This window comes from Anser anser, assembly GCF_964211835.1.
Source record: "Anser anser genome assembly, chromosome: 1".
Lineage (NCBI taxonomy): Eukaryota > Metazoa > Chordata > Aves > Anseriformes > Anatidae > Anser > Anser anser.
This window is the reverse complement of record NC_139720.1, coordinates 134,399,800-134,408,816: the sequence shown is the minus strand read 5'-3', so window position 1 is coordinate 134,408,816 and position 9,017 is coordinate 134,399,800. Positions and strand designations below refer to the sequence as shown.

The 9,017-nt window shown below is 33.1% G+C and overlaps 1 long non-coding RNA gene across 1 annotated transcript in view; it reads right to left on the bottom strand.

Annotated features, from left to right (window-relative positions):
• Positions 1-4,264: 4,264 nt before the first annotated feature.
• Positions 4,265-9,017, bottom strand: part of LOC310886090 — a 13,124-nt gene continuing 8,371 nt past the window's right edge. Inside the window, exon 3 of the long non-coding RNA XR_014575170.1 lies at positions 4,265-4,655. This is a non-coding gene — a long non-coding RNA (uncharacterized lncRNA). The remainder of the gene's footprint in view (positions 4,656-9,017) is intronic.

Here is a 9,017-nt window from a genome sequence, read left to right as displayed (position 1 = left end):
TAGTTTAAGAGAAAGGCTATCAAAGCTTAGGGCAACCTGAAATCCAATTTAATTGCAACACTTGATCAGAGCAAGGGAAAAAACGCATACAAAAATTAGCTGAAACCTGTGGATTTTTGTCTGTGATAAAGAAAGACAAGAGAGAAGAAACTTCAGAGCACGAGACCTTGAGTCCTGCACATAGTATTGCATTTCAGTATGAGAAAGAATCATATACAGGACTGGTGTCACCTACATTCCACATCTCAGTGATATTCACAGCAGAGATCGGGTAATTCAGAGTGTTAGGTGATTGCTTACTTCCATCCATGTGAAGAACAGTCTAGCATTTATGACCTGTCAATTTACGAAGGCATCCTCAGATGAATCCTCTCTCTGGAACAAGAGCAGGATACCAAAAATCTTGTCATAAGAAGAGACTTCTTGTCATGGAAATTAAATAGAGAGATAGGAGAGAGAAAAAATCTGTCTCATGTAAGATATCTAGGCCAATGACTGAAAGGAGTATACATGGAAAAACTTTGTTAAAAGAGTTTTTTTGTTTGTTTGTTTGTTTGTTTGTTTGTTTGTTTGTTTGTTTTGTCAGGAAGAATTCCGTAGCCACTGAATTGCATCTTTCTGGCATCAGGAATAATGACCTGTTAGAAAACTCCCTGTGTTGTACAATTACAAGTCTAAACCTGAACAAAGCCATGGCTTTTTTCTTTGACATAAAACAGCCATGCTTCTGAAAACAGTCTTTACACTTTTGTTTCACATAAGAAATGTGGTTAAAGCTCACAGGTATTTAAGTCCTTACATATAAAATACACATCCGTTCTCAAATTGTCACATACAATGCATTGCATTGCCTGTGTTATACACCTTTGTTCCAGAAATAAAAAATGTCAGCTTCACTTCAAAATTAAATTTTTATTCCTTAGTAACTAACATATTTAACCATCATCCAGAACAAACATGCTCAATGCTTAAAAACATCTTTTCATTTTAAATAAAAAGGTGGATTAAGGTTAATTGGAGTTTTATCAACTAAATACTGTCTGAACACAGGAACTGAATACCTGCCTTCCTTCAGCAGTTTTTGCTTTAAGTTAGATATCCTTTAAAATAAGTCACACATCTCAAATCCCTCTGCCTTATTTTTCAGGCATTTCCAAAGACTTAAGTCCATCTATTCTGAGCCCACACTACTGAATTAGAGAGCAACATAGACAATAATATTTGAGTAGCACCTTATAGCTTTATCAAAACCATTCATAAAGTAAATAGAAAACATATACTTACACTATAAATATTAATTATCGTTAATTCTAATTTTTTTGCATTCAAGAAATCAAATACAGTTTATTATGAGTAATAATTGCATGATAAATATGATCTCTATGGACAAAAAGATGAAATTCTTACATGCTGGATTTTTTTTTATTGTAGTTCTGTTATATTATCAAATTAAAAGTGTTTTTATACATGTGTTTTTATACATGGGATGTCATGCTACTGTATTCTTCATTTTTAAAGTGTCCTGACAGCTTTGAATAAACTTTTGTGTGTGTGTGTGTATGTGTCGTATTCCTCTTATTTAAATAAAAAATGTGGTACATTTAATTCTTTCCCACAACTTCTTTCAGGCTTCCCAAGTAATCATTTTCCAATCAAAAATGTTTCATCAAAAGTTGGTGATTAGACCTTGATTAGATTTATTAACAACAACGAACAAATCATTATGTACATCTCGTAGTCCATAAGGACTTAAAAAGTAATTTATACTCCAACCTGACCTGGAAAAATACTTCATTTTTAAATTAGCTCTTAAATATATATATATATTTAAAAATCTATATTATATATATATCATATATATATATACGTTTGTAACAGAAGAGGCCATTTTTCTTTGTTTTATTTTTTTCCGTCTTGTCTTTCTTTCTACATTAAATTTTATTTGAAGTAAATGAAATGAGAAATAAGTGAAAGAAAGCTTTCACATAGGAATATAAATAAACTACAAGCCCAGATCACAGCATTGCTTGTGAGTTTTAAAGAACTTTACAGAGGTTTTAGAAACAGATAAAACAATGCATTGAAGTTTCTAATCATTTTCCAATGACAGAGTTATGCCAAGTCTTTGGGACCATGAGTTTAACACTATGAAGCATGTTGAAAATACAACTTCTGTTGTTAATGCTCTGTACTTTAGCTAACAGCGTAAAAGACTTCTTGAAACTGTTATTAAAGTATTCCTTCAACCACAGGGATATGACTAAGCAAATATATTTTGCATGTTCAAAAATACAGATAAAAAAAAAAATTCAACATTGTAGAGCAAGTGTAAATGAAGTCAGAAATGTTTTGGTTCATACTGCTTTTCATCCCCACTTAGTGGATGCACTATAACTCAGGGAAAACATGCATGTGGAAAAGAATACCATGTTTGGTAAAATACTAGTAGCTCATTTCTTTCCAAACCAAGTTATTTTCTACAAAAGTGATTTTTTGGTCAGAGAATACCATAGGTCCTACAAAATTTCATGTAATGAAATAACAGGAAGAACATCTGAATTTTTCAAAACTGTAAGATTTTGTGGAAGGTCATTTTTTTCCAGACAAGGTTGTTAGGCTGTCTTTTTTGTCTCTGGAATGCCTGTAGAACTTCCAGGCTTTTTTTTTTTTTTAATTCTATTTTTATTTTATTTTATTTATTTATTTCCCAGCAGCTTTTTCACCAGCTTAGGATATAATTAAAAAATAATAAAAAAAAAATAATAATACAAGGAATGGAATAAGCTTTTTCTCCAGATGGCATTGAAATTAATTTGAAATTAACTAAAGTTACATTTGATGAAATGCTGGGTGCCTTTGAGGCTGGTCCAAAGACCAATACAGTGGCCAGAAAGCTGCTTCTCTTGGAACAGTCTTGGCTGAGCAGATCTGAAAATGGAGCTTTCTGTGTAGTTTTGTTCTCTCTACTTCTGCATTTTGAAGATTGCCTTTCAAAACATTTTATAAATCACTCATATATATATACTAGTGAAGTCTCCACTGGTATTGTTATAAAACTGGAGAGAAAGCTATCCTTGCTGAACATCTTCTCTGTACCAAGCACTGTTTTTAATTTTCTTTAATTGATAAAAAAAAATAAAACTGTTTCATTACAATGTATTTTAAATTAATAATATATTCTAGAATTCCATACCAGTAAAAAATTAGGCACCATATGTAATTTATTCAATACAATTTTCCAAAAGCAGCTTCAGTTTTCCGATTGCTAAGTGGCATTTTCACAAATTGAGTTAGGCACCACCTTGTAAAAATATTTGGCATAAAATGGATTTAGGAAAAAGTTGTAAATTAAATTCTTGCCTTTAGCCCTTTGAGCTCGTCTGGAACTTGACAAAGATTTACTTACTTTTTGGTTTAAGTGGGTATAAATAAATAAGATGTGAAATGATAGCATTTCCAACACATGGGATATCCTCTTACAACTCTACAGCTGTATATGGTTTACTATTCTAGCTATTGTATCTGCAAGATCCAGTATCTTTTTATTTACCACTTTCTATCTGGTGTTAATAGATGCTGCTTCAGTAAGATTTCATAGTCTCAAGTTTACATTTTTTTGGAAAATACAAACACAGTGAATTAAATGGGAAATAAAACTAAAGAGACTTATCAGAAGTATCTTTTTGTTATGGATGACACCTGACCCTAACAAAATAAATGAAAAATTGCAGTTGGCTTCAATGGTACTGGAATTTCAAACTGGAAGTAGAATCATGAATAATACAGCTTTCTAAATCTTCCAGGAAAATCTCCTAAACCAACTGTATCATTTGCCCTAGATCCAGAGCTGACAATTCAGCCTGAAATCATTGTATTTAATTTTAATTAATTTTATTATTTTTTAAGCAAACAAGTACACGAAAGTGGGAGATTATTCATTTTATGTGACAAGCTTGAATGGCACGTGCAGAGCTGCCTTCATGCAGCATCTGTGAGTTAGTGGTATATGGTTCTTTTATTATCACTAACCATTCTGACAAACTCTGCCCAGTATGACTTTTCTTTGTCTCCCTGTTCTATTGCCCGCTCTGTACCAGTGCCTATGTTGACACCAAGACAAACAACTCAGCGTAGCAAAAAGTATGTCCACTCACTCTGTTACTCATTATAACTCAGGAATCATGTAGGTTTGATGTTATGTAGTTGCTGTATCATATCTTGGAAAAATGACATGGTAGGTCCAACTTTCCTAGTAGACATAATTTATGTGCTAAAATCACCACCTTATAAGCAAGTAATAGTTTCTCTAAATGAAATTGGCAATTTCAAATAGAAAAAAACATTACTAAATTGGCTGAACAATTTGCATTCTCATGTCATCGTTGCAGGTGGTTCTTCCAGGTCTTGCTTGAGGTACATTGGAAAGGCAGCCAGAAATGTTCCTTCTCATGTGCCTTTAGATGAATCAGGATTAAATGTCCTTGTTTGCCTGTCTTGCACTTTATCCACCAAATACACAGCTAAATTCTGCACAAGCAAGTGTTATGCAGGTACTAGCAAATTAATTTTATATTTCAACATTTTTATTTTATTTGGCATGGATTTTGGTTTGAAGGTCTTATTTCCCAAGGACAGTAGATTGAGATAACCTCACTCTGGAAAGAAAAATTCAATTAGAAATAATTTAAACAAAGTAAGATAAAATAATAAATAAGTACAAAATTAAAGTCTGAACCTGAAGCTTTAGCTAGATTTAGAGCTATGTGGGATTTAGAGCTATATGAATAGAATTTAAACTCTCATTGTATGGCAGTTTCAAATATTACTGGAGTGTTTGTAATGAAGAAAAATTTGTTTGTTTCTTTGGTTTTTAAGAAAATATTTTCATTAATTCTGGACAGAGGCCTGAAATCAATAATAAAAGAGTTTTTCTGATGAAGTAGTGGAATAAAATCAATCTTTTAAAAGCCTCCCCCCCCCCGAAAAAAATAAAAATAAAAATCAGAATGTCCATTCTGAAATGCTGGATGTTTTACTTGACTTTTTCTTCCTCTCTTGATGGTAATTACTTTCAACAAAATTTGTACTCACATGTGAAACATTACAGATTTTATAAAGAACACATTTCAATAGACAAACAAAACAAAAAACAACAACAACAAAAAAACAGACTGTTGAAAGAATTGTCATCAGTTTTGTTTTGGATTACAATGTAACAAACTAGTATGATAGCATTTTAGTGAAGAATGCATTCTAGTTAATATATTCCTAGTGAACTATTTTGATTCCATGAAATCAGAATTTAGCAAAATAAAAAAGTTCCCATGGAAAATTTTCAAACATTTTGAGCTTCAGAGTTGAAAAATGAATGCACGGGCAAACATCACAATCTTTCTCTCTCTCTCTCTCTCTCCCTCTTTTTTTTTTTTTTCTATTTCATGCAAAAATCATAGCTAACAAACTGCAAAATGAAACAAAGATAAAATGTTTAACCAAATAAATATTTTATGAAGATAGTGACTCAGTAATTAAAAATGGCTATTTTCTAAGTTACCTACCTGTATTTCTTGTAAGTAATGAAATAGACTAAAGGGAAATTGGCTGCTTGAGAATTAAATAAGGTTCAGGCTACCATTTAATATCATCACACAGACTATGGAGCAGCATTCTTTCTCAGAATTGATGTAGTCAAAAAAACAGATGTGGCCTGGATTATTATCCACTTAAATCATGTAAATTGAAACTGTTGTTTTTTGCTGTTTTGCTCTTTTGGTTATGCCAATAAAACTAACACTAACATCAACTTGCTAATATACTCCTAAGGAACTGACAGTGAAGTACTGAATATTGTCTTTCTGGCCATTTTTCCCGACATAAGGGTAACTAAGAAAGACAGAGAGGCAGACAGAGAGACAGACAGAGAGACAGAAAGAAAGAAAGAAAGAAAGAAAGAAAGAAAGAAAGAAAGAAAGAATCTGAAAGCCTCTACGAAACTAGTATTTAAAAAAAACATTTTTTTTTTAATGTCTTCACTGATTTTTTGCATACTGTTTTCTTGTGTTCTGTGTTGGAGGCCTTTTTGTTTTGTTTTCAATAGAAAGCTTTTGCACACCAGACTGCATTCTTTCCACCCTGCTGCAGCTCTAATTTATGTTCATTAAGGGAAAAAAAAAAAAAAGAATGAAAGAAAAGGGTAGGGGAGGAGAGAGATATGAAAGAAATGGGGCTTTTACTTCTTTGGAGAATTTAAGGCTTTCTGTTATACTTACATTGGTTAATAAAATATTTATTTGGAAAATGAAATCCAGGAATTCAGTTTCATGGAAACAGTTTTAAACTAACATGTTATTCAGCAATCACACCAATTACGCAAGAGTTACAGAAAAGAATCCCTTACGTATGAAGGAACAAGTAATAGCTAATAAATGCTTACAAAATATGAAGGTGAGGTACATCATGAATATATATTTTTTTCTACTTCAGCAAAAAACAATTATATCTACTTTCTCTTCATAGCTTTTGTAAGTCCCAAAGATGTCAACTGGATTCATTTGTTTATATTGGACATTGCAAACAGACCAATGTTTGTTATATGTGTCTGTTTTTTTGAATACGTTTCATGTGTATGTGTCTATAAAACTCTACAGCTTATTTACTCTTTATTGCTCCCTATTTGCCATAGAAACATTTTCTCATTTGAAAATGAACCAAAGACGCAATACTCACATCTACATATTGATTAGGATTAGGCAAATGCTTAGAGTTCCATTTTAATAAGTCATCTAATAGTAAGGCCCTATGTATAGGACTTCTTATAAAATTTTGATCCTAAATGGAGTAAATTAATATATAATCATCTCATGTTGTGGGCGATGGAAAATTTACAAATTCAAGACTTCTACTTAGATTGGCATTGTTGTGAACTGCACAGAAAATAATCTCTTTTGGTTTTGCATTTGACGCAGAATAAACCTAATGTCTGGAACACAAGCTTTCTGATGAACCATTTCTGAAATTTAGAAGTGATAAGGTATGAGGTTTCAGACAGCAACTATAGCTCATTTCTTTGAGTTGGCTTCCTCAACTAATGTCTAGACACATAAAAGGAGACAGCTATTGAAATGCTGAGCACTGCACTGATTAACTTTTAAATGACTTGCTGCCTAGCTTGAGATGTATAAACAGACTACAATGAATGGAGACAATAACAAGTAAAATCCAAATCCATGGGAGCCAGATTGTTGAGCAGGGAGTTGCTTAAAAATACCTAGTAGCAAATGGTGAGGATCAGTGACTGGCTAAGGCCCTTTCAGAAAGTGACATCAGGACCAGCAATTAAGAGTTATGCATGATGGAGTTCATAGTCCCAGTTTTTATAGTGGTTGAAGTAAAGGTGACCTGTGTCTGTTTGTCACCATCTCTGAAATGGCTTCAGTTTCAAAGATCTTCCATGTCTACTGATTGGCAGAGACTCCAGACATAGATGTTATGGTATTTTCTGGACCTGAGAGGAGTGTTAGTGCCTTCTTAATATTTAAGAATTACATCCCATGTAAAGGAATGACTGAATATTGGACATTATTCTTATCAGATGAATGCTTTAACTGTGAAATTATTGCCTTATTTCTACTCCATCACTGCCACAGTGAATATTTAAAAATGAACAAAATTAAGAAGAGGAGTTGAGATAGTGTCTTGAATATATATTAGCCATAGAATTGTAGAATCATTAGGGTTGGAAAAGACCTCCAAGATCATCTGGTCCAACCATCCCCCTACCACCAATATCACCCACTAAACCATGTCCCTAAGCACCACATCCAACCTTTCCTTGAACACCCCAGAGGGATAGGGACTCCACCACTTCCCTGGGCAACCCATTCCAATACCTGACTACTCTTTCTGAGAAGAAATGTCTCCAAGTTTCTAACCTAAACCTCCCCTGGTGCAACTTGAGGTGATTCCCTCTAGTCATATTGCTAGTTATCTGTGAGAAGAGGCTGACCCCCATCTTCCCACACCTTCCTTTCAGGTAGTTGTAGAGAGCAATAAGTAAAGGATGGAGATTATTATTTTATGTATGTGTATGAGTACAATCACAGACATGCATACATTGCCATGAAAAGACATACACATTTGCACATACAGATATTTGTGCCTGTAGAATATATATTTTTCCTTCTTGTACTGCATGGAATTACATAGTTCTGTAGGAGAAAAACAAAACAGAATAAAGCTTTTTTTTTGTTTTGTTTGTTTTGTTTTGTTTTAAGAAGAGCCTTCTAGTCAGAAGTCAGAAAGTCCAAGAGTACTCCTCCTTCCTGAGCTCCTTCTACATTTATGACTGATAGGACCAATATACCTAGTGACCTCGCTGGAACAAAAGTTTTCTTGACACAGCTTTTTGAAAAGTTTGTTTTAACATTTCAAATATAATGCATTTCTTTCTAGGCAGAAAGGCAGGGGCTCTGCTGAAAAAATCCAATAAAGGACTACAGAGAACCTCCTAAATTTATTATCCCCAAAACTTTGGTCTTCCACCTCAGGACAATGGAAGGAATTAAGATCTTACTGAAAAGTCTTACAGAAAAAATAATAACAAAGATTCAGAATGTTTAACTGAAAAAAATCTTTTCTTCTAAGCAGGTTAATTTTCATATCATCCTTGTCATGTAAGAAAAATCACTGTCTACATTTTACAGATTGAGAGGGGTTATAGCACACATTTTCCAAAATGATCCCTTGAAAAAATCCAGACTCTCTTTCTGGTTGTCCAAAACTTTTTGAAAATTAAATTAAGAAATATTTGAGAATTTGACATAATATGTCTCCCAGAATCGTAGTTAAAGATTTAGAAGTAAAAAGAGTTTAGAATTCAATAATGTATGAGTTTAAGGACAGCTACTATAAATTGACCTTATCTCTTACAGAACCACAGAACCACAGAATGGCTGAGGTTGGAAGGGACCTCTGAAGACCATCTAGTCCTACCCCCCTGCCAAGCAGGATCACCTAGA